This window comes from Periplaneta americana, chromosome 11 (genome assembly GCF_040183065.1).
Source record: "Periplaneta americana isolate PAMFEO1 chromosome 11, P.americana_PAMFEO1_priV1, whole genome shotgun sequence".
Classification (NCBI taxonomy): domain Eukaryota; kingdom Metazoa; phylum Arthropoda; class Insecta; order Blattodea; family Blattidae; genus Periplaneta; species Periplaneta americana.
This window is the reverse complement of record NC_091127.1, coordinates 109,760,594-109,787,728: the sequence shown is the minus strand read 5'-3', so window position 1 is coordinate 109,787,728 and position 27,135 is coordinate 109,760,594. Positions and strand designations below refer to the sequence as shown.

The window sequence follows — 27,135 nt, the reverse complement described above, 5'->3', positions numbered from 1 at the left end:
TGTCTCCGAATTGTAGCGGAGATATCCGAAGGGAACTTAGTATCTACTTTTTCTTTTGACAACTGTACATGTAATTGAAAACTACATATGTCCAACATTTTTCGCTATCTGTACTAATTACTGAATTTGTCTGTGTCGCCGGACTTTTGAATCACTCTGTATAATTATAATGCAATGTGATGCTTTCCGCTTGCTTTTTGCATCGACGAAGGGAGATTAACTATGAATGAAATGGAATTTAATTTCGGTAAGAGGGCAGTATGACCCAGCACAGCGACCTTTCACGATCTATTGCGCTAATCCTCAAGCTAGACGCATTCCCAAATCCACACCGAACACCAGGGTTCTCTGCGTACCCAGGTTTCGAGCAGGTAGCCTCCCTCTTCCCTAGGCCATCCCCTTTATGCGTCGCCAGCCGGCGTTCGGGGAATGCTATGGAATGATAACGACATGGAGAAATACTGACAGAATGATGTATATGTCTAATATGGGGAAACGGAAGAACCCTGAAAAAATCCCAATTGCGATCTTGTCCGCCACAAGTGTCACTGTGTCCTCCAGGCCTGACTGGGACTCGAACCGGACCTCCCGTGTGACAGGCTGAAGGTCAGGTCACTCAGCCATCGGAGGGGACGATTAATTATGAAAGTGGAATATTAGGAGAAACAGAAGCATGCTAATTAAACATAGTCCTATACGTTAAATTCCACTTAGTCTTGCTTGAACTCAAATTCGAATCTTCGGCGTGGAAATCGAACGTTCTAATGGGAGGATGTTATATAAAGAATTATTCATTTCGTTAAGAGCTGTAAACAAAGGCCAACATTCCAATTGAAAGAACAAAACTAGAATCGATCAACTTCTCGGAGTGATCGTAATCTACTGTAAATACGAGAATTGAGGTTATGTTCTGTATTGTCGTGCGAGGGTGCGTTCAATAACGCACGTAACGGGTTGCAATCTGAGTCAAAGAGATAGTAACAAATGATAAGTAGAATTGGGCTGGCCAATAGGCTGCTTTATGTTCAATGTGACATACTTTAACGGGCGTTACTTTGGTTTTAATCGATTTACTATAGCCTTCACTTTACTACTTCACATCTGTGTACGAAGCAGCATTTTTTAAGCCGTGTTTGTTTATCTATTTCATTCTAATGTTGCTCATAAATGATAAAAAAATATTTGGAATTGTAGATGGATAAAACATGGAGGTAAATTACTACTTTAGAATCCTTTTGAACTATTATGAGTCGTTTAAGCGATGAGACGTGACAGATCGTCTCTCATCAAGTACGTTTTACCTAGACCTACATATACAGTATTATAATATATGTAGGTCTAGGTTTTACACAGTACTATATTTTGTGATTCTGAGTATTTATAAATTACAGGTTTAAGCTGACTTTTTCGTTTTATTTCTTCCTTCCATTTGTTTAAATTTTCCTTTTAACTCCTTTTGAAACCTAAGTTCTGAAAATATATTATAGCCTTTTATATACTCAATTCTTCCTTATTTGTAATCAAATCTTCAATTAAGGTGTTACAATGAATAATAAGCCTAGTCTTGCTGGTAGACCATTGAAAAACGATGCTAAGGCTATTATTATAATGTTGGGGAATAATTGCAAGAATAGAACGGTTTAATTTGTAATCGATTATTCAATGGACAAATGAAACTTTGGGAATTCTTAACAGCAGGGTGAAGAGAATATTAAAGGAACCACTGGTCAGGTCAAATTTTCAACTGCGAAGGATAAGTTTGAAGACAGAAGAAAGTGGAGATCGATTGCTTTGCTGAGGGAGTTATTAGAAGAAAAAGACATGAATATTATGTTTAGAGTTGTGCCATCTTTGGTAACACTGAATGCTGATGTATAGAACAGAAAATGCAGCAAGGTGTACCTGAAGAAAAACCAATTTTCTAAGTAGGCTTCAAATGGAAGAAATGTGTGTCAAGAAAATACTTCTTATTGAAAACCCTAGATTGTTTCCTGCAGTGCTAATTACCTCCGAACAATTCGAAAATACTGTCAACAGAAGAGGAACATTATGTATTTAGATGAGGCATGATATATATATATATATATATATATATATATATATATATATATATATATATATATAAGTTCTCGCCACATGAATGGTTCATGTTGACAATCTAATGATTAGGGCCCGCAAATATGCCATAAAAATGTTAAAATATAAAACATATATTGTTGAAAATGCAATGAAAATGTTCATAATGCAACCATGATTATAGAAAAAGCTTTAAATGAGAAAACAAAATTAACTCAAACGAGGTTTGCAAACAGTATGAATACAATTGAGGGGTTTGGTGCAAAACCAGATAAGTCCACTTTTAGTCAAAAATTGGTTAAAGTATGCATCGTATATAATATGACAGTGCTCATCTTTTGGTGCAAGAACCAGAGGTGTGTGCGCTTATCAGAATGACACAAGCTTAGTTACCAACAGAGCCCTTGGTTGTATTTGGAGCAAGAATCAGACTAGTCCTGGACTTGTATAAGTATAATTTGTATTTTACTAATATAATATAATTCGCACGTTAAGGTATTTAAGATTATTGATAGTTACTAATAAAATTATGACCAAGAATTGTTTTGTTATTCGTGAACTTTACTTGGACAATAATGATTTTTTGCTAGTAATATATGAGATTTTAAATGTTTGGTGCAAAACCGAGATAAGTCCAATTTTGTTTTCGCATTTACTCCAAAAGTGTTTTTCTGGACTTAACTGGTTCTTGCACCAAACCCCTCAATTTAGGAACATAAGTATGAACATTCCTTATGAATTGCAATGTACGACAAAAATCATCTTCAGATTATTGATACTGAGACTGCGTCTCTTGCTTGCAAGCAGGGCTTTATAATTATATATAAAAAGAGCGTTCCACGGCTGTAGAAGTTTCTGGGCAGTAAACAAAGCTGCTTACATCTTCTGGCGTTAATTCTTCTTCTGTATTTTCTAACGAACATAATCTGTCTTTACTCAAAATTCCACTAATTTCTTTCAGTGTTCTATAACCGGAATATTTTTTTTTTCAAAAACGTCCTGCAACTTTAACTTTACAGTGGAATTAGTTTATAACGGCTGGGTAAATCATCGTGCTAACCACACTACTTCTCCACTCTGGTTGGATGATCGTCCACCTCTACTTCGGCATGTGGGCGTAAAGCCAGCAGCCGACTGGTCGGTTTGGGTCCTTTGGACTCTTAAAGGGCTGTAGTGTCACGGAATAGTGATAAGAATTATGGGGAAAAATAGTATAAGACTAGTTGAAAATGGAATAAATAAGCGGAGAAATGAATAAGCGGTATGGGTAAAAATAAATACTAGATGTTTGGTATAAAGCAGTGATTAGGCATAAAAACTATTTTTCAAGGGCAGAAGGGGAAGCATGAATGTGATGTTTGGGTAAGAAAAGGGAATAAAATAGATCTAGTAGGTATGAAATTTAGGTATAATATTTCGTTCGCAAGAAAGTATTTATGTAATAAATGTAATCGTGGCACTGGATACAAAATTGTGAGGCACACATTACACAAATGTAATTGCTGACATGAAATATACATATAGACTATATCACTTAGGAATATATTTATGATTATCACTTTCACGTTTTAAATGTAAAGTAAGTTTGTCAATACTTAGGGATGCTATTCATAGACATTTCGTAGCACGCGCTAAAGTAGCCCCGGCTATTCACTGGTTACTTGTACAGAATTCAAATCATATCCTATCGCTAACACTGGTTTATAAATACGAAAAACGCTGATCATCCACCGGAAGCCCGCGCTAAGAATGTCTATTAATACGGCCCTAGTTGACTAGTTTCAGCTTAGTAATAGCCTAGATCAAGGTAATAGCTAACTTCATTCAGAAAATTAAATTATAACATCGCATACAGAACACAAAACATTCTACAAAATCATCTCAACACACAAATACAACCTAACAGGTGTATACAAACTCACATTCAATAGCTGCAACAACTTCTACATTGGACAGACAGGGAGATCATTTCAAACACATTACAAAGAACACATCACAGCCATAACCGAACCACACAACACATCACAAACACCAACCACAGCTACAGCAACATAGGCACAGACATGTAAATTCTACATATCCAACCGAAAACCTAGAAACTAAATACACTAAAACAGTACGAAATATACAGATACACAAAAACACATCCACAAGAAATTGTCAATACACAACTGACTTTCGTCCACACCTGTGGAGTAACGGTTAGCGCGTCTGGCCGTGAAACCAGGTGGCCCGGGTTCGATTCCCGGTCGGGACAAGTTACCTGGTTGAGGTTTTTTTCGGGGTTTTCCCTCAACCCAATATGAGCAAATGCTGGGTAACTTTCGGTGCTGGACTCCGGACTCATTTCACCGGTATTATCACCTTCATCTCATTCAGACGCTAAATAACCTAAGCTGTTGATAAAGCGTCGTAAAATAACCTACTAAAAAAACTGACTTTCAGAACACACACACACACACACACACACACACACACGCTATTTGACTCCACATTACCTAACACAAACGCACCCCTCCCCCCAGCAAAACAACTGAAGAAACAGAAGACGCAAGGACCTGACTAGTTCTGAAGATGGCTGCCATTAAGCTGAAACTAGTCAATTAGGTATTTACAAACTTAGTTTACATTTAACACATGAAAGTAATCATCATAAATATATTCCATATTATTATTTCCTCTCGGTAAGACTTATAAATGAACATTACTATTCGATCGCAATAGTTGATAGGTTTGAACTGAACTGAAAAATGTGGATCATAGTGGAGTGTCCGTTACTTCATGTGTGGGATTCATCAATCTCAAATGCAGGAGGAAAGAAAGGGGGGGCATTGTGAGTTGTGCCACTAACATGTTCATTGCGACAGCTGACCATCTCTGAGATGGATTTGAAACAACCATTTTCACTTTATGTCCTGGTTCACCTTTCAAACAAATTAATTATTTTTTTAACATGAAGAATAACTCTTCGAATTATTTGAAGGGACGAGATCCCTATATTAATTTTAATAGCAGGCGACGTCCCTGGCTTTATAAGTCGAGGGGGCAGAAAGTGCCTTCCCTCCAAAGTCGGCACCTATATCGATGAGACTACCTTGTCTATTTGGTGTTCATCCAACTCAATTTTATCGTGTGTAAAACACACAACAACATGGAAGATGGCCCGCGACTGCCCTGTTGCTTCAGTCTTCGTGTTAACGCAATCCGTTTGCCTAACTCCCGTATCAACAACAGAGATGTGGCCTTCAGATGGGACAGATCTGGGTCTTGCAGGAATTGGGTCACGACCCGAGCTACGTGCAAAATAAAAACAAATCGTTTTGACCAACCCCCCTTGAGTGGGGGGTGGACTTCCCAGTTAGTAGGCCACTTGCTCGGCAGTCGACTCTCGCACGCTGCCACTGCAGGGGGAGCAGTGTTCGCTCCCAGCTGATCACAACCGGCAGCGTATTAAATGGTTGTCGTGCAACAGCGCTGATTCAAACACACAAGTTGCTTAGATTGTGATAATACAACAGTGAAGACAAATATTTAAAGAAAAATTTAATATAGAGTGTAACTAAAGACAAGTTTCATCTCTGTGAACTTCTTTAATGTGTGTTCGAATCCGACTGGTGCATATATTAACTTTTCTGAGCCAACAGGTGATTAATCAGGTGATGTCATTTTACTTTCAATATTTTTGTAATTTGGTAATTAGTAAGCATCGGATATGACTGCGAAGAAGAAAGGAGTCGTAGGTTCCATTCTCGGCTATGGCAGTGGTTCCCAACCTTTTTTGACTGACGACACACTTTACTGAACGCCTACAATATCGCGGCACACTTATTTGTTTTGATTAATAATAACATAATAATAACAACCAGTGCTTTTATTCTGGAGAAAAAGATAGTGGAACTCTGTGTAGAATATTTTATAGCGGACGGAGAGATAATTACTGTTCACTGCACGGGAATTTTGTCGTTTTTAACCTCCTTTCCTTCCAACTAAGTCTTTTAAGGTCTAAGTGGAAATTAAAGAAAAATGAGTATATTAAAAACATAGTTTTTGACACATATTTGGGTTCCATGATGAAAAATGCAATAAAAAAAGTGCCGGAACTTTGTAACGCATTTAGGTGTTCTGCTATTAACTTTTTTCACTTTCATCAAGTCGATTTTAAAAACTCTCAACTAAAGAAAAGGACAATAATTTACCTGCTATAACCGAAGACTCCCAAATCTTCAGTTTTTTTTTTTTTTTCAAAATCCTATAATTTTGTTTGTGACTGATTGTGACTGAAATAATAGTTTGTGTTTTGTGTTGCATGCTTGTATTTAAAGAGTTCATTCTCTCGAAAATTTCGGCAATATGTGCTAGTTTCGCACACCAAAAATTATCTTCCAAAAGTTTAGTATATTCTGGCTTTTCGTCCTCAATAAGAAGAAGAAGAAGAAACTCGTCTTGAAGATCAATCACTCGTATCATTGATGTACCCCTAGAAAGCTACATGAGAATGATTACTTTCTAAATGTTTTTTCTTAGTTTATTTGGCACCGTCGATTGATTTGATAAAATATTTCCGCATACGAGACACTCGGGATTTTGTTTATTATTCATCTCCACGCCACGTAAAACCGTACTGGAAGTATTTATCACTTTATACTGACGAAACGCAGTACGTTTTTGTGAACTTTGAAGGGAATTTTCGCTCACATTATTTGAATTAGCACTGCTGTCATCTGACCCAGAACTTGATTTAGATTATCTTTTTCGAATTAAAAATTTGACCATGATAAAATCTAAATAAAGCACTTTTAATAAAATAGTCGTGCTATCGCCCGCTCACCCTATATACTGAAACTGATCAATATGTTCTGACGATTCTAAACTCTGTTTTTTTATAAATCTTCAGAGTAAACGAATTGTTAAGTATTGTTGCAGGTGTTCACGTTTCATTGGTAAAGTCTGTCTCAAAATAAAGTGTGCCATATCAAAGACTTCGTTGTAAATAAAAAAATGGATGGCATAGCATTTATTTTTCATTTCAAAATTTCGCGACACACTCGATGGGTTGCGCGACACACCGGTTGGGAACCACTGGGCTATGGTATGGACTATGGAGGCTTTACCGTGTTAGTGTAGTATTTTTTTCTTAGATGAAGCTACGACATTATATTGACCCCTCGCCATGGAGTTGCATCATGCGTTTGTCTCGTGTGGGTTGAAAACATACCAAAACTGGAGTAACAGCTAAACCTTAAATTGATTAGTTGTATCAATCAGCGTGTGGTGTACAATTAAAGCGCAACTCTGAAGCTGTGTAGAAGCTTGTGGCATTAGTTCCAACATCGCTAAAGATGTCTACCATGTCTCTGTCTACTATTGTTTTCAAGCTTTAGTAGATAAATGATAGACAAATTCAGCTAGGTGCATTAAGACTGCTTAATTTTTTTTATGACCTCTTGAACGTATATGAGATATTTTACTATAAATTAAAGTTTATAAATTAACTGATATCTATCAATTTCCTCTTTACTCGGCCATCCAACTATAGTCTACTATAAACCACCTAAGAAAAAAAACAATGTAAATAAAACAACGCCTACATTTATATTAATCTTACGTACAATTTGTTATTCTAGAAATCAATTTTCACTAATAAAATAATCTAATTTATTAACTGCGATAGTAGGCGGACTCTTTTTGAACAGTACTCGTCGCATCCAATAAAACTGTGAAGTAATTTTGCCTCGTTTTGTAACCAATTACGCTGTTGATTTAACTTACTTACTTACTTACTTACAAATGGCTTTTAAGGAACCCGAAGGTTCATTGCCGCCCTCACATAAGCCCGCCAGCGGTCCCTATCCTGAGCAAGATTAATCCAGTCTCTATCATCATACCCCACCTCCCTCAAATCCATTTTAATATTATCCTCCCATCTACGTCTCGGCCTCCCTAAAGGTCTTTTTCCCTCCGGTCTCCCAACTAACACTCTATATGCATTTCTGGATTCGCCCATACGTGCTACATGCCCTGCCCATCTCAAACGTCTGGATTTAATGTTCCTAATTATGTCAGGTGAAGAATACAATGCGTGCAGTTCTGTGTTGTGTAACTTTCTCCATTCTCCTGTAACTTCATCCCGCTTAGCCCCAAATATTTTCCTAAGCACCTTATTCTCAAACACCCTGAACCTATGTTCCTCTCTCAGAGTGAGAGTCCAAGTTTCACAACCATACAGAAGAACCGGTAATATAACTGTTTTATAAATTCTAACTTTCAGATTTTTGGACAGCAGACTGGATGATAAGAGCTTCTCAACCGAATAATAACACGCATTTCCCATATTTATTCTGCGTTTAATTTCCTCCCGAGTGTCATTTATATTTGTTACTGTTGCTCCAAGATATTTGAATTTTTCCACCTCTTCGAAGGATAAATCTCCAATTTTTATATTTCCATTTCGTACAATATTCTGGTCACGAGACATAATCATATACTTTGTCTTTTCGGGACTTACTTCCAAACCGATCGCTCTACTTGCTTCAAATAAAATTTACGTGTTTTCCCTAATCGTGTCAACTTCGTCGGAACTTTCTAAAGTGGCAAACCTATTCGAAATTTCGACCTGATAATTTTGCTTAGCTTCCTCGTCCTTTAATTTCAAAATATTGAATTTAGTAATATTAACTTGTTGCTCTACTCGCTTGGCTACTGATAATCTTTCTCTTAATTCTCCAATCACCAAATAATGGTCAGAATTACAGTCTGCACCCCTGAAAGTTCGAAGGAATAAGGTTTTGAGATTTGGCACTTGGAACGTGACTAGTCTTTATAGAACAGGAGGGGTAACATTAGTAGCTAAAGAACTAGCTAGATATAGAATAGACTTCGTGGGAGTACAAGAGGTTAGGTTAGATGGGAATGGCATATCACAAATAGGAGATTACTTGTTGTATTATGGGGAAGGAAACAATAATCACCAATTAGGAACAGGATTCTTTGTTCATAAAAGAATAAAATCAGCAGTAAAAAAGGTCGAATTTATCAGTGACAGGTTATCATATTTAGTACTATTTAGTTGATTTAACACATGTCCAAAAACATTACTGTTATAACATAGCCCTGCATGTACAACAAAGCCAAACAAATCGCAGTGTAATTCTGTAGTGCTCGGGAAAAGTGGCACAAGTCAAAAATGTTAATTTTACAGGAGAAGGAAAAAAACTGTATTCTCACGGTTTATATCGATTTGATATTCTTCTGTATTAATTATTGTAATGGGAGAAATACTTATGTCTCTTTTCCCAGGCGAGCAGATGTTCCGTAAGTTGTCAATAAATTAATAAAAAATGTTTGTGGAAACTGACTTATGCCACTTTTCCCAAGCACTGCAGAATTCGCAGTCTTGCTAAACTACGACTGGTTGTTTTGCAGTGAAACCATAGGCGGAGAGAGAACCGTTTCTTTGGGAGGGGGGGCAATTCAAAACCATAGAATCCCCATATAACGGGATTATGGGGGGACATCATTTACTTTCTCCCCCCATTGTAGCTTGACCGTGATACAGTATATCGGAATATGGTCATTTAATAAAAATATTTTTGGGGACATGTTTCCTATACAATTACATCCATATTCGCGATGTTTCGGACCGAGTTGTATAGGGCTTGAAGTGTAGGTCTACTACAAATTATAAAAGGACATAACTTAACAATCTCCCTCTTCTTGTCTCTCGTACAGAAACACATGTAACAGTGCTAACAGAAACTTTTTTATATGAAGCTTACCTTCCTGAAGATATCGTATGAAAAGTAAACTCTATTTTATTTAGTCTCGTCTTTAAGTTCACATTATACCGAGATCACTTTTCTTTTTTCTGCATTGTTGTGCAGTATGTTATTCATATTTCTCCAAGTGCCAACCTGAACACCTGCAGACAACACCTGCAGACTTCTAACACATGAGTATAGACTGTTATAAAAGAAACATTACAATGCTTCGATACCTCAAATGAGGTATAGAAATTCTTATGCATTCAGAAATTTAATCCAGACGCATGATCTGAAGACATTAATTCGACAATTTAAGCACAGAAACTTAATCATAAACAAAAACAAAAAAAGGTCTTTTGAATTCAATATTTTCTAACGTTAATAGAAAAAAAAAAGAGTTGAGACTAGTTTTGTGGAACAGTGCCCCCCATGCCCCCATAACCCTGCCTATGAGTGAAACAGATTCTGTTTAGTTCGAAATAGAGAATGCCTTTCATTATTTTCATAAATTATAAACTATTTTTCCGAAATTTCTTTCTGTAACACGAAAAATGCATTAATCGTAACCTTCACGCTACGTGAATTATACGATTTTGAATATTGGTGGTACTGTATATATTTATAAGGTGAGATACCTGGTCTCGGTTCTTAACATAACATGTAGTGTCATTAACCAAACTATATAGCGTGCACGTGCTATTCCCGCGCTGTGATAGTGTAACGAATCACGTTCAATATTTCTTTTTCGGTGATTTACAGTATAATATAAAAGTCAAATGAGCCCTGATGATGTGAGGTTTAATGAAAACAAATGGTCTGTTGTAAGGCTGACATCTTCTTAAAATGAACTAAGTACTGAAGACTAAGAGAAGGAAGGGAATTTGAATTGATTGGTTACAACTATTGGAATGGAATTTCGGAAAGAGACACTAAGACCCAGCACTGCGATCTTTTAAGATATATATTACGCTAACCCTCAAGCCAGGCACATTTTCAAATTCACACCGGCTGACTATACTAAGGTTCGCTGTGTACTCAGGTTTCGAGCAGGCAACCCCACTCGTACCTAGGCCAGCTTCTTCCGTGCGTCGCCAGCCGGCGCGTCGTTCAGGGAATGCTCAGAGCAGTGGGAATGCTATGGAATGTTGACAAAATGGAGAAATGAATGCAAGTAAGGAAAATCGCACAAACATGACGTAACATCTGTGTACAAAAAATCTTTGCAATGAATGAGTGGACGGATGGGTAGATTTGCAATAATTCGTGTTTACATTCTTGATTTACTCAAAACTCTTCTCCGTTCATTAGTTTATATAGAACGATATAGTTCCGGTATTATCGTAAGTACATACTGTAGTTTGAAAGTGGAAATACAGTAGAGGAGGCAAGATTTGGCCTATGACCCTATCATGTGTCGTGGCTGTATCATCAATGGGTATGGAGGGGGAAGATGAGGTTTCAGTCTGAGATGAACTTCCATGTTTGTAGATTCGTATAATATTAACCACCATGAAACAGACTCTCTTCCTGATAGCTCATTCGTTCCCTTCTCGCACAGCTAGGGTTACCATCCGTCCGGCAAAAGAGGACAAGTCCTCTTTTTTAATCATGTTATACTGTCCACCAGGCATTTAAAAAAAATTAAATGTCCAGCATTTCACATTTCAACTAGAATTAATATGAATATTGAATAATGTGCGATATTATGCATAAAATATCTAAACAAATGCTGAAAACCTATGAAAGAATTTAACTGCTTTCAAAATATGATGACCTATTGACATGCATTGAATTCTTACATTATAACATATCACTATTGCTATCTAAGCTATTTTATCAATTTTATTCTGAAATGTACAAAGATATGCCAATCAAGTTAATTAGACGAAGATTTAAGTTTAGATAAACAATGGTGCAAATTCTTCATTTCCAATAGTTCTGCGAGCACTGAAACTTTCTCAGAACTCTTAAAAATATGTCAATTCTATTTATTTATCCCAAGTCACAATGGAACATCTAATTAATCTTTAATAGGAGACATTCTTTCATTAATGTGCATGCTTCTACATAATTCATGTGATTTGTAACTGTGATCATTATTTTGTATTATCACTTTACTATTATTTATTGGTTATAAAATGTGTATTTTGATGCCAACTATAACCCTAATATACCTCAGGGTGAAATAGGGTTTATTACATTGGATAAAAAAAGTCACAATGGAAGTGCTGAGAGAGTATTTTCCCTAATATCTGCTCAATGGACAAATGAACAAAATCGCATGCTAACGGAGACAGTAGAGGTATCATCATGGTGAAATATAATTTCAAGGACATGTCCTGTGAACAGCTTCATAGTTATTTGTTACAAGATATAAGTTTGTCTCTTCAGGCTCTTGTGCACAAAGTGGGCTCCATAGATAAGTATTGTACAGATGTAATACTGATCCAGCAACTAGCGAGAAAACTGACTAAGGTTAGCCATTGTTTTTATCTTTAATTTTGTTCATACCAATTTTTTAAAGTCCTCCATTTTTCATCAATGTCCTCTTATTTTAAATTCCATGTCCGTCTATAGAATTTCTTCTCTACGCACAGCTCACATATCAGGTCTCATCTCCACATTTGTGCATAATTTTACTTTACTATCTCTTGCTAAATTAATAATTGTTTTTGCTTATATAATACATCAAATAATTTATTTTCGAATTTCTAACTAATTGATATTCGGAAACATACGTAAATATTAGGGCGTATAGTTTAGGTTAGCTGTCAAAACCAGGAATGGAACACTGAAAAGAACTATAAAATTTACATAAAATTATCCGTTTTCACATAGATAATTAAGTTTCAGCATCCACCAGAGCCTACAGACCTGGCAACTTTCCCTATATTGGTCTTGTTGGAATTAATCCCTTCAGCACATTCCAGAATGTATTCCCGTGGCATTGAAATGGGCGCGGAGTGGAGTTATGTAATATTGCCATTGCTTCACTTAATAATGAGCCAGACAGTTGCGCTCGTACATTTGCGCATTACCAAAGCTCAACTCTCTGTTTATTTGCAGTATATGTCTCTCTTCTTCTTTCTCTCCCTTTCTCTTTGCATGCATCTCTCTTTCTTTCTACCTGTCTCTTTTTCACTTTATTTCAGCTTCTCTTTCCATTCCCTGCCCTTTTACTAGGCCCCCCTTCTCTCTCTCACCACTCTTTTGATGACTCTTTGTACCTCTTTCTCTCCTCATTTCTGCCTGTGTTAAGTGTTTCTCTTCACTTCTCTTTCTGACAGTCTCTTTCTCTTTCGTATAGAAGGGTGAATTATGCTTATGATTATGAATGACAATAAAATTTGCGATTGTTTACGATGGCTAGTGTAGGCTACATTGATTATTGCGTTCTGTTGTTGACGCAAAAATGTGAGTAGAAAATAAATATTTTTCTTCTGTGCCGTATTATTTTGAAGGAGTATATTACAATACACGCGTATACTTTGTACAGTACACAGCACTGGATGAATTTAGTACCACGTTATTATTATTATTATTATTATTATTATTATTATTATTATTATTATTATTATTATTATTACTCTAGCTTTTAAAATACCTTTATCATTTATTTCTGAGCAGTGTAGTTAAAGATTTGAAAGGCAATCTCATTTTGAACTATAATTATGTTTCGGCGCCAGTTGTTTGACACAAGAAGATTGGCTCAATAATTCTGTCCGCCAGACCACACTAGGGCCCATATTCATAGACATTCTTAGTGCGGGCTTCTGGTGGATGATCAGCGAACTAACGTTTTCCGTTTTCATAAACCAGTATTAGCGATATGATATGATATGAATCCTGTACAAGTAATCAGTCGATAGCCGGGGCTAGTTTAGCATGCTCGTAGCGCGGGCTAGCGAACTGTCTATGAATAGCGTGTTTAGTTTCGGATTATCTCGAATGTGTTTATGTTGGATGAATGGATTTTTAGGATTCTAAATCCGAACCTCATGGCCGTTAATCAATACTGATGGTGGACTGTAGTCCCTTCAGAGAAAATTGTTTGGAAGAAAGACAGGATTAATGTCGATTGGACGCAACATTTTCGTATCAAATTCTTGTGGACGTGGTTTTATTGTGTAGCTACAGTTCTAGGATAATCTGCGTTTTGCGTGAATACAAACTACGCTGTTGGCGGTGTGTTACATTTTTTATGCATGGCGAATGGATTTTCCTGGACTTCTCTGAAATCCTGCCCTAATTTCTTCACTTTGCTTTCACATGGTCTCTTATGTGTTCTCCTACTTTGTTTCAGAACATTTCCAGTAGCTAAAAACTTGTTTTTCTATTAGGTGCATCTACTGGGTGTTCATTTCAAAGTATGTCATGATGTCATTGTTAGTGAGTCAACGATTTGAAGCGAGTTTCAATTTTTATGTCAGAGAAGTTGTCTATTAATCAAGGCATTCAGTCTGAACTTGAGAACGTGTACGGTATAACTTGAACGTCGTAGCAACAGATGGCGGTCTGTACGGTCTGTGTGCTGCCATAACCTCTTTCGAATTGTGTTTTGCGCGGGCAAGTCTTACCCAGGGTATTTGTTATCATCGGTTGCGTACGTCAACATTCCACAACACAAATCAAATGCTCCGTGTCCATGTTGACCGTCGAAGTTAATGTCAACAAATACTGTACGTAAATAATCGTCTTAACCCTCTCCCCATACCCCGACAGTAAGGAAAAAACTCACCTCAGTACGTGTTTCCAAACAGCAGAGCAGTGTATATTAGAGAGTACCGCATTCTCGGCGGCAGCCGCCATATTTACTCCTTGCTCGGCATAGAAGCGTAAGCAGTAATGCTAAATGGAAGGTCATTAAAGGCGATATCATACATGTTGTAGTGGTTTATTGAATACAGGAGACAAGGATTAATAAATATTATTGTCATAGTGAAATGACTCATTAGACATAACACTTTATTATTTATGTTATGCTCTTTTCAATAGGAATAACATCAGCAATTTTCTACTGCAATTCTCATACCAACACTTTAGCAGATTGTTGTAGTGCATTTGCTATAACAGGCACTTAACAATAAATAGCCTATATTCTAGTCCTAAAATACAGAATATTTCAAGAATATTATGACAAGTTGGGAACGTATGAGTTGAAGTGTTAATGAATAAAGAATTCAAATCCTTTAGTGTCAACTCATTTTCTACCAACGTTTCACATTTTTCTGCATTTAGAATTATATCAAACACGAATTTACAAGGGCATACAAGTGACATTTCCTTGTACGACTTGAGAGTCACTAATGTGCTAATAAAATTTATAGATTCATCCCTGTTATCAGTTATTAGAGATGAAAAACAGTTTTCACAAATACTATATGACTTACGTTGTTTTATTTTGAACAAAACTAATCCCAACAAATAGTAAAGAGCTTATTATTCGCTCAAGTCAATATTTATATTTTCAGTTAAATTACAGTTTAGACTATATCAGTTTCCTTTTACTCACATTCATCTTCACTAGACCTTTCTGTTTCGGGTGTACTCACATCTGTACCTACAAACTCAACAAATTGTTCAGAATCGCAAACTGCGTAATTTCCATGCTTCGTCTTTGAGAAAAACTGAGAAATCGTAATGCAGTTTTGAATTCTTTTGCATCCGGGATTGGATTTATATGGAACGGACAGTATAAAATAAATTTTCTAACGCATCCTATGTGCATATGTCTAGCATAAGATATTTGAAGTTCGCTTTACAAAGACAACTTTTTTGAAAATCAAGAACTTTTTTCGTTACCAGTTTGGAATGGTTTCCAACGTCCGCTTTTGCTCACCTTGATATTTTCAATTATAAATATTATGTCATTACTTATTTATGGTTTTTAAGGAACCCGGAGGTTCATTGCCTCCCTCACATAAGCCCGCCATTGGTCCCTATCCTGTGCAAGATTAATCCAGTCTCTATCATCATATCCCACCTCCCTCAAATCCATTTTAATATTATCCCCCCATCTACGTCTCGGCCTTCCCAAAGGTCTCTTTTCCTCCGGCTTCCCAACTAACACTCTATATGCATTTCTGGATTCGCCCATACGTGCTACATGCCCTGCCCATCTCAAACGTCTGGATTTAATGTTCCTAATTATGTCGGGTGTAGAATACAATGCGTGCAGTTCTGCGTTGTGTAACTTTCTCCATTCTCCTTTAACTTCATCCCTCTTAGTCCCAAATATTTTCCTAATTATGTTATTCTCAAACACTCTTAATCTATGTTCCTCTCTCAAAGTGAGAATCCAAGTTTCACAACCATACAAAACAACCGGTAGGCCTAATACAACTTTTTTATAAATTCTAATGACTTTCAGATTTTTTGATAGCAGACTAGATGACAAAATCTTCTCAACCGAATAATAACAAGCATTCCCCATATTTATTCTGCATTTAATTTCCTCCCGAATGTCATTTATATTTGTTTCTGATGCTCCAAGATATATTAATTTTTCTACCTCTTCGAAGAATAAATTTCTAATTTTTATATTTGCATTTCGTATAATATTCTGGTCACGAGACATAATCATATACCGGTACTTTGTCTTTTCAAGATTTACTTCCAAATTATCGTTTTGCATGCTTCAAGTAAAATTCCCATGTTTCCCTAATAGTTTGTGGATTTTCTCCTAACATATTCATGCCATCCGCATAGACAAGCAGCTGATGTAACCCGTTCAATTCCAAACCCTCATTGTTATCCTGAATTTTCCTAATGGCATATTCTAGAGCAAAGTTAAAAAGTAAAGGTGATAGTGCATCTCCTTGCTTTAGCCCGCAGTGAAAATATTATGTCGTTGAGAAAATTAATCATTGAAGTATATTCATCCTCTTATTTGTGACTTCATGATAATTTTGTACAACGACAATTGACTGCACATTGATTAACTGTACAAAAACACGGCATTCTTAAAGATAACAATGGAATATTACACTAGAAAGCTGTGTTCCTACGCAAGTCTTGCGTTGTACGGAGTCTCCGCAGGAGTAAATATGGCCGCCGCGTCGGCATTTGCCGGATCAAAAGAATGCGGTACTCTCCAATATACACTGCTCTGCCAAACAGTTCACATTCCTGCCACTACAGGCGTTACGGTACGTATCGGTAAGTACTCTTCAGAATGAACGCCGTACTTGTTAGGCAACTTCTCTGACACATAAGTAATACGCCTCTGCGGAAGTGTAGGAAGATTGAATTCTCTAGGCTCATCGGCTAGACACATGAGGACATACAGCGAGCCATGACACGCTTTGAACTGAACACGCAGTTTTTGCACATATTACAGCAGTTTCTACCAAAATTATTGATGACTTTGTTTCCCCTTACCACAGACAACTTGAGCTCATTGTTTATTAGGCTATATTTATATTATAATTACTGCTGTGCTGCCACTTTGGAACACAATAGTATTACAACGTAGGTTGCAGGATCCAGTGTTGAGGAGCACAACCGGAGCTGAGCCTCAAGATTTTATTTTAGTGTATCGCCGTAACGTTATCTGAAGGTAGCCCACTTTGTCTTAAACATTTTCTTAATCTTCCTACAAAACCAGACTCATGGCCCAACATAGACGACGCGCCATTTGTTGCTACAGAAACCAAGTTTTGGAGAGGAAGTTTAAATTTGGCCATTATTGTCATTATAGCATCAAAAAATATTTTCTCCATATGTGCGACCTTTGAGTGAAACATCGAAGAGACCATGGAAAACAATAAAATAAATGTCCACATCACTTATAAATACCGCTAGTTGTGCAGTATCTCTCCTATCAGTCAGTACTCTCGTGTAGAACTAAAGAATAGGAAAATAATATGCTTAACTTTATGTGACGTTTGCTGTTCCAAATTGTCGCCCATTTCAAGTATTCGTTGTGCAACAGTGTTGCGAGACAAGTTTGTAGATTTGAACGTGGATATCAGTTCACGACAGATTTCCTTCACTATTGTTAATATACAATCTCTAACAAATTCTCCCTCAGTGAATGGTTTTGTCGAAGGTTCAAGAAGTTTACATAGCCTATCTTATAACTCGCACGAACCGCGGCTTTTTTTTTTTTTTTTTTTTGCGTAAGATGAAGGATAATTCTCAAATTTTTATTTATATTCATTATGGTTTGCTCTCGGGCGGTTCCTGATAAAATTTATCACGTCCGTGGGCTTCTGCATGCGAATGAGTAAAATCTAATTTACTATTATGTGTTACGCACTCTAGTTCCACGGAGCAAATCAAATACCGCGCTTTTCCATTATATAATACACAGAAATACTGGTCTTCCCATTCGGGATTGAAATATACATTACACGTCATCATATCTAAACGCCACTACACAGTTTACCTAGCCGTCCCGGGTAAACAGCACAGAGTAAAGGCTGGTTCACAATAAACAGGAAACGGAAACGAGAACGAGAACGGAAATATTGTTAAAATAAATGTATTTAAATGTGAGCATTCACAATTAACTATTGTGAATGCTCATATTTAAATACATTTATTTTAACATTAGTAACTATTGTGAATGCTCATATTTAAATACATTTATTTTAACATTATTTCCGTTCTTGTTGTCGTTCCCGATTTATTGTGAACCAGTCTTAACTAATGCTGACTTGGTCTTGAGGTAGCGTGTTGGTGGACTCCTGATCAAGGTAGCCCGGGTTCGATTCCCGGTCGTGAAGTCAGGGAGATTTAATTCGGATTTCTTCAAGGGGACTGGTTGTCTGTCCATTGTCCCAATGTGTGTGGTGTCACGCAGTAGCCCCCGGGTATCCTGACCCAGTAAACGGGGGAGTCCTGCAATGTATGCGTGTGTTCAGTAGAGTTGTGAGATTGGCACAATTAGCCTCAGGCTGCGGTGCCGAAATTAGTAAAAAAAACTAATGCTGAGACGTACGAACTGCATTCACCACTGCGCAAGCACAGAGTGGTAGAGTTGTTTGTATATTTTCTATTAGATACATAAACAGTCCTTTACATTTTCGATGCACGAGTTTGACAGGCATGGGCTATACAATACAGTATGGCAGTAATGTAACTGTGCAGATTTGTACACCTTATTCCTTAGTTCCTTAGAGAACAACAAAATATTCTCATACCATATTAGTCCAAAATTAATACCTTTTTTTTTCAGAAAAAAAATTCCCCCTAAATGTTAACACTTTTGCTTGATGAGTACGATCTGATTTTTACTCTTATTATTAGAGAGATTATGCGTGAAGATTAATTTTTGGTCGCACAGAATTCATCTGTTATAGTAACAATTGTTGTTAGAGGAGAAAAATTCGCTCCGGCGCCGGGGATCGAATCCAGGCTCTTGGCTCTACGTACCAAGCGCTCTAACCATTGAGCTACGCCGAAGTTCAATCCACAGCACCGGATCGAATCCCTCTCCTCTATTGTTTTTCTCTTTTGTGGCCTTACTCCATGTTCGACATATATGTTGACATATAGGCCTATTAAATTGAGTCAACTGCCATTATACAAGGAGTGCACTCAATTGAATGACTTTTGGCCAAGACCCCACAGTATATGCACTGTTGGGCGAAGAATCTATGTAAAGATTAATTTTTGGTCCTACAGAATTTATCTGTTATGGTAACAATTCTTATTATAGGAAAAAAATTCACTCCGACGCCGGGGAGCATGGAGTAAGGCCACATAAGGGAAAAACACTAGAGGAGAGGGATTCGATCCGGTGCTGTGGATTGAACTTCAGCGTTATATCACTTCCACTCTCCATACGTATGACCGTTATGCACAATGAACATGAGGTATCACCAAAGAAATGTTTATTTTTTTTTTACAGAGACAAAAGAATGTTTGTAGAATGTTGTTTCAGCGGTCTAACGCAAAAAACCAAAAAAGGGGAGAAATGATATTAACGAAACTGGACTTAAGATTGGGCTGAATTAGTCATCAGAACCTGTATTGAACAAAAAATACGTAACTTGCAGTTAAAAATGTCATACAATATAAGTTGCATCGTGGATGAGTGCCTTAAGTCCTGAAATCACTCTGGTCATCTTATGTAATGACAACTTTTATTATTATTATTATTATTATTATTATTATTATTATTATTATTATTATTATTCAAATAATCAAAATATGTAATGGGAAGACAAAAGATGACTTAAAGACACAATACAGTAATAATAAAAAATGCACGTTCCTCTCTGTTAAAGCTCCAAATCATACTTAAACTGTATTGGGAATATTATACAAAATACATATACTTTAAGTATTAAATTTCTTCATAATATACCGATAGGGCAGCTCATATCACCAGAAACTAAGCAATATATATATATATATATATATATATATATATATATATATATATATATATAACAAACGTACAAGGTGTCTGTTCTCAATTACAGTCAAATGTTTCTTTTAATAATGGCGGGTACTTCCCTCTTCGTCATTCACCCATATGAAGCAGTTGTGTAGAACAATTTACCGACAGAGTCGTTGCGATGAGATGAGATGTTAATGAATATGTCACAGGGGAACCGGAGCTCCCGGAGAAAACCTCTGTGTTGCCTGGACCACCAGTTTGACCAACACAAATCATAAATCGGGGGTAGGTTGGGGATGGAACCCAGGTCCGCAGAATTGAGTGTTCAGCGTTCTAGACACCGGATAGCCGTGGTGGCTTCTCACATTCAAATATTTTTATAAATAGACGTGTCCGAAAGAGGAAGAATAAAAGAGAAGGAGAATCCTTGAACGCAACCGACTGGTTTGAGTTCAAGTAGAAGTAGACTGATCGATTATCTCTCAATATGTGACTCACCATTCGTCTCTTTTTGTTTGTAATCCTGATATAAAAAAACTTGCCACCGACATGTTCTAGACTGCAGTACAGCATTCACTTTAAATTTTTAAACCTTCTACCATAAAGCTGCATCTACTTACTTACAAATGGCTTTTAAGGAACCCACAGGTTCATTGCCGCCCTCACATAAGGCCGCCATCGGTCCCTATCCTGTGCAAGATTAATCCAGTATCATCATATCCCACTTCCCTCAAATTCATTCCTCCCATCTGTGTCTCGGCCTCCCCAAAGGTCTTTTCTCCTCCGGTCTCCCTACTAACACTCTATATGCATTTCTGGATACGCCCATACGTGCTACATGCCCTGCCCATCTCAAACGTCATCAAGCTGCATTTACACGGTTCAATTTTCCATGCGTGTACGCATGCAATGTGCGAAGAATATTGAAAGAATCAAGTTTAAAGCGCGCGTTCAATTAAGATGCATGAAGATTTTATGTTTAGATGGTGCGTCGTTTTGAACGTCATTTTCATTACGTCTATAGTATATCAATTATAGTCCAGTCCAGTGTTGCCAACAGTTGTTCAAATAATCCCGCTAGACGGCTTTCAAAAACCCGCAATTTTCTAACAAAAATCTCTAGATTTTAATGTGTATTCAATTTTATAATAATAATAAAAATAAAGTAAGTGGCATAGCGCACAAATTTAACTTTCGCAGAAGCTGGTCAATGAAGCTTTCGTTTCGGCACAATGTAAGACATTTAATTTTATACCCATGCAATTAGTATTGATAAGAACAATGTAATTTAAAAATCACTCATTCAAATTAGCAGCCCCTCCGGATCATCTCCATCTGAATTTTTCTAACGCAGGAATATAATGCCGTGACTGTGCCCGGGGTGGTATTCCAAGCCTGTCTACTTTCATTTCTGTACGTAGCCAGGGTATACCTATTTTCTACAAAACCTCAGGTCCAGTTTTATTTATTTTAAAGTAATAAATGCTACATTGTTTACAAAAACTATGCTATAGGCGGCCTAATAGCATTAATTATACATAACAGAGTAGCACGAATACTTGGCTAAAGTCACTGTTAACCATTTTTTATATTACAACTAGTATGGATTAATTAGGTTAACTTATCTGTTTAAAAATACTTCAGGTTAACTGGACCTTACATTATATCCATGTCACTGTATTCTGAACTTGGTTCATAACAAAATTTTTTGCCTCATATTATCTTTTACTATTTCAATATTCTCCATAAAGATTAACTATACAATCACACAATCAACATCATATATCTTTGATAAGTGAATTTGCTATAGAAGAGTTGGCCTTTCCTTCAGAAAACTATTGAAGTCCATGCAAGACACATTTTGAAAACGACATTTTGTGATTAATTCATTACTGTGATATCTCATGGAAACAATATAGTTATTAATCAGTGCTTTACGTGATTATTACATAAAATAAAATAAAAAGAAATATTTCAACAATAATTTACGGAAACGGGACATTTGGAGACCCGAGCCTACTTTTCTCCGGACAGGGGACAAGAGGCTGAAAACAGGGACAATCCCGTTAAAAATGGGACGTCTGGTCACGCTACAAAATGATCAACCAACTCTCGAAAAGGATTTATATCAGATGCGTCCCTATAACTGGCTACTTCACTCCAGAATTCAATTGTGTTTGTCTTTAAGTTGCACTTCACGTGACCACTCTTTACGAAATCGTTGCTGATATTGAGGCCCCATATCTCAATTATTTACGGTAAATAGCACAGAGAAAGGTTTAACGATATTGTACCGGTATATTTTATAAAACGAATAATAATTAACATTGTCACGGTACACGTCTTACACAAATAATATTCTTTAAGGAATTGGATTTAATCTGTCTGTAATCTCTATATAATATTACAGTCACTGTTGTTACATGAAGTACCGTACTAGTACATGGTGGCAGCAGATGCTCGATTTTTAACGTTTGATTAGAATGCCGCCACACTTACACTTTATTACTGGTCCACACCTATGGAGTAACGGTTAACGCGTCTAGCCGCCAAACCAGGTGGCCCGGGTTCGATTCGCTGTCGGGACAAGTTAACTGGTTAAGGTTCCATTACTGCATAGCGTCCTAAAAATAGGACGTGCGTAAAATACTGATTTCTGTATAACTTTTTCTTGTTTAGTACAGTTGGGGGCATTGTTTAAAAGATAAATTATTACATTGTATTATGGTGTTGCAGTGTTTGAATTCCGCGCGAACATTTGTTCATACCAGCTAATTTTTTACAAGATGGCAGGATAACAGTATTTTGTGACGCACCGCGGGTAAGTTCATTTTTAGTTACTCTGTAATGGTGATACAGAAATCTGATTTTTATTTTCACATAATAAGTTGAATACTTCAGTTTTCATGTGGTATATAACAACAATAAAATTTTCTCATATGTTGCTAGGAACAAGGTGAAATAAAGTGCCGTCCTAAAAATAGGACGCCATGCAGTGTGCAATCCTGTAGTATTCTATAATATGTATATGGTTTCCATTACATTGTTTTATTTCCAGTCTAACCGTGAGTGAAATTCTGGGGTTAATGGAAAATCAAAATAATAATAATGAGAATCTAATATATGTGACCCCTCCAGATGTTTTCCATGATACAGATAAAGACAGTGATAAATTGGACGACGAGCATGAGGTTAATTTGAATAATCTTGGCAGTAAAATGCTACTTGGTAGGAAAGCGGAATTACAAAAAAAAAATGTAATGATGATAATTAAGATGACAATGTTGGTGAAAGTATGCCAGAGTCTTCTAACATAAAAGCTGCAACGAATGATTTTGAAGGTACATTAGACAAAAATGAAGCTGAGGTTTCTCGCACAAGTTATTGCCGTTCGAAAAGAAGGAGGCTAATATATGAAAATTTCCAAGACAGGGAAGGTAATTCCAGGCTAGAAGGCTCTCGTACTATTACAACTACAAGTTCTATTATTATTACTACTACAACCACCAACGTACCGCGCCGTGGCATCGTGGTCTAAGGCATCCTGCCTCGGACTCGCGTTACGGAATGCGCGCTGATTCGAGTCCTCATGGCGAAAGAAATTTTCTCATGAAATTTCGGCCAGTGTATGGGACCGGTGCCCACCCAGCATCATGCACTTGTGGAGCTACGATAGGTAGCGAAAATCCGGTTTCGGAAACTAGCTCTTATTACTACTACAACCACCAACGTACCACGCCGTGGCATCGTGGTCTAAGGCATCCAGCCTAGGACTCGCGTTACGGAATGCGCGCTGGTTCGAGTCCTCATGGGGGAAGAAATTTTCTCTTGAAATTTCGGCCAGCGTATGGGATCGGTGCCCACCCAGCATCATCATGCACTTGTGGAGATACGATAGGTAGCGAAAATCCGGTTTCTGGGGGGAATCATCGTGCTAACCATACGATACCGCCATTCTGGTTGGATGATTGTCTACCTCTGTTTCGGCATGTGGACGTGAGACCAGCAGCCGGCTGGTCGATCTTGGCACATGGGCTGTAGCGCTACGGATTTTTTTACAATCACCACCATCAGCACCAGCGCTAGTAGTAGCAATAGCAGCACCATCAGTAGCAGCAACAGCAGTACCAGCGCTAGAACAGAAACAGCAGCACCAGCGTTGGCAGTATCAATGTTAGCAACAGCGGCAACAACAGAGTGGTGGTCCATCTTCGCTTATTTTCTTGATGTTGCAGTAGTAAATGCTTGGTTTCTGTACAGAAAAATGAAGCCTCAAAACTCTTCAGAACCGCTCCTCAACTTTTGCCGTCTCCTGGCTTTTACAGTACTGAAAAGACATGGGGTGAGTTTCCACTGAGGAAAAAATATTCCCATTCCATCAGGAGACATAAGATTTGATGGTCAACACCACTGGCCAGTTGAAAATGAAACTCAATGAAGGTATGCTAATTGTACAGGGAAAGCAAAGTTCATCTGCAGCAAGTGTCAAATTGGACTCCACCCAAAACGTTTCTACCCTTACCACACAAAATAGTGTTGTACAATGCGTAGCCTTGTGTGAGAAGGGCAGTTGAACCACTGATTCTAATATGTATATGTATTTGCTACATAATAAATACATAAATACTATTTGAACTATAAAAAGGGGTTATTCTATTCAGCTACTGCATCACTGACCACCATGCATAGCGTCCTATTTATGGGACGGTCCTTAATTTTTATCCCAGAAAGTAAATAAAGTTAAAAATGGTAAGAGTGCATTCTTAAGTCACCAACTAGCAAACTTAAACTGAGAAACACATTTTTCAAGTCATTAATAACTTTATGCAGTAATGGGTTAAGGTTTTTTCCGGTGTTTTCCCTCAACCCAATATGAGCAAATGCTGGGTAACTTTCGGTGTTGTACCCCGGATTCATTTCACCGGCATTATCACCTTCATCTCACTCAGACGCTACATAACTTAAGATGTTGATAAAGCGTCGTAAAATAAGCTACTAAAATAAAATTGAAATTGTATTACAGTCCGGCTGTTAGAATCGACCGCTATTAAATTTGCAAAACAACAATAACGCTAATATGAATTTCGTTTCACAAACTTTAAAGATTAAAAACCGCTAGTATTCCCGCTAAGCGGGATAATATAATTTTACCCGAGAGACGATTATCCAAAAAAGCTAGATTTAGCGAGAAAACCGCTGAATTGGCAACACTGGTCCCGTCGCTCTAATTTCCGGTAGCCAATCGCGTTGTTGGTCGGGTACATTTAAACGTGTGCGTCTTGTGATTCGCTGATTCATTCCTTAAGACTCGATAAATACATAATATAATCGCGCGCTATTTTAGCTTTTTCGTTGGCGTTCGCAGAAAGCACACGAAGACGTTATTTACCGCTCAATTATTTGCTGAATTACAATGCGTTTGATTTATTATCATAGGAGCTACGACATGATAATGTTTATGCTCGACCATGCCGAAATGTAGTAATTATACACCTGGTAGCAGTCCTTTAATGCATGTCATTAAAGTACACCTACTCATTAAAGTTCAGGTGCTCAGCCAATGGCAAGTCAACTTTGTACCGTTATATCGATTTTCTAGGATATGCAATCGAAAGACAATTAGCGAAAAGTCACGGAGGCTGGAAATCCAGTACTGTCGCAGAAGGTTATGTTCTGTTACTATAATAAATAACGTTAATTTTAAATAATATTCAAATAAATTCAAGTTGTCATCTCGTTTTTCAATTCTAAATCAATTTCCAGGTTATATCAGAGTAATCTTCATCTTATTCTCTGCCAAGGTCAATGACATTCGGCCTCCGAAAAAATCAATACTTTCGCGTCTGCGCACATCTCACAATTCAGGTCAGTTCGCACATAACCATAAGAAGACCTAATTTTAAATAATTTCAAGTTAGAAATATGGTGGAGCATAAAAAGTCGTATGAAACTTGCCTATAATGGTAATTAAGACGCTCGTATGAAAATTATGAAACTCGCTTGCGCTCGTTTCATAAACAATCATACTTGCGTCATAATTACTACCATTATAGGCTCGTTGCATAATGTACTATTAACGGTGTGGTAAATAGATTCCTCGTATGGTAGCTCGGCAACGTAAGAACAAAAATGGCGAACGATACTCCTACCTAGACTTTATAGAGCCTTCACTTTCTAAGACGTAAGCAAAGAGGCGGAGTCACGCCGGAAATAACAGCGTCGGGACTTATAATATTAAATATTAATCTTCCATTCTTTTGCTTGAATGCGTAAAGACGAAAGAAAAGTTGAACTGTGTTGGTGCACCTTAAAGCTGCATCTACTCGGTTCAATAATTTTCCATGCGTGCATGCATGCAATCTGGGAAGAATATTGAAAGAATCAAGTTTAAAACGCGCGTTCAATTAGGATGAATGAAGATTTTGTCCCTACATGGTGCGCCGTTTCGAATGTCATCCTACTTTATATATATATATATATATATATATATATATATATATATATATATAAATTAATTAATATTAAATATCAATCATCGTCTTATCTTTATCATCTACCCTGTTTAACATCTACTTGGAGGATTTGATGAACTGTTTTCAGAACATGGGAGGGGTAAAAGTAGGAAGAAGATGAATAAAATAAGATTTACTGATGATATGGCGTTGGTAGTAGAAGAGGAGACGATACTAAGGGATATGCTACTGGAGCTAAATGACAGCTGTGAGCAGCATGGAATGAAGATAAATGCAAACAAGACGAAGACCGTGGTTGTCGCAAGAAAAATAAAGAAGAGAAACTTGGGAATTCTAAATGAGACAGTAGAGCAAGTGGACAGCTACAAATACTTGAGATGTACTATAAGCAGTAACATGAGCTGCAGTCAGGAAGTCAAAAGTAGGATAGCAATGGCAAAGGAAGTTTTTAATAGAAAAAGGAGCATCTTGTGCG

At 37.1% G+C, this 27,135-nt stretch overlaps 1 protein-coding gene across 1 annotated transcript in view; it reads left to right on the top strand.

Annotated features, from left to right (window-relative positions):
* The first annotated feature begins 5,489 nt into the window (after positions 1-5,489).
* kat-60L1 (katanin p60-like 1) overlaps positions 5,490-27,135 on the top strand; it is a 216,707-nt gene continuing 195,061 nt past the window's right edge. The window contains exon 1 of the mRNA XM_069839855.1: positions 5,490-5,732. The gene's annotated coding sequence lies outside the window, so the exon portion shown is untranslated. The remainder of the gene's footprint in view (positions 5,733-27,135) is intronic.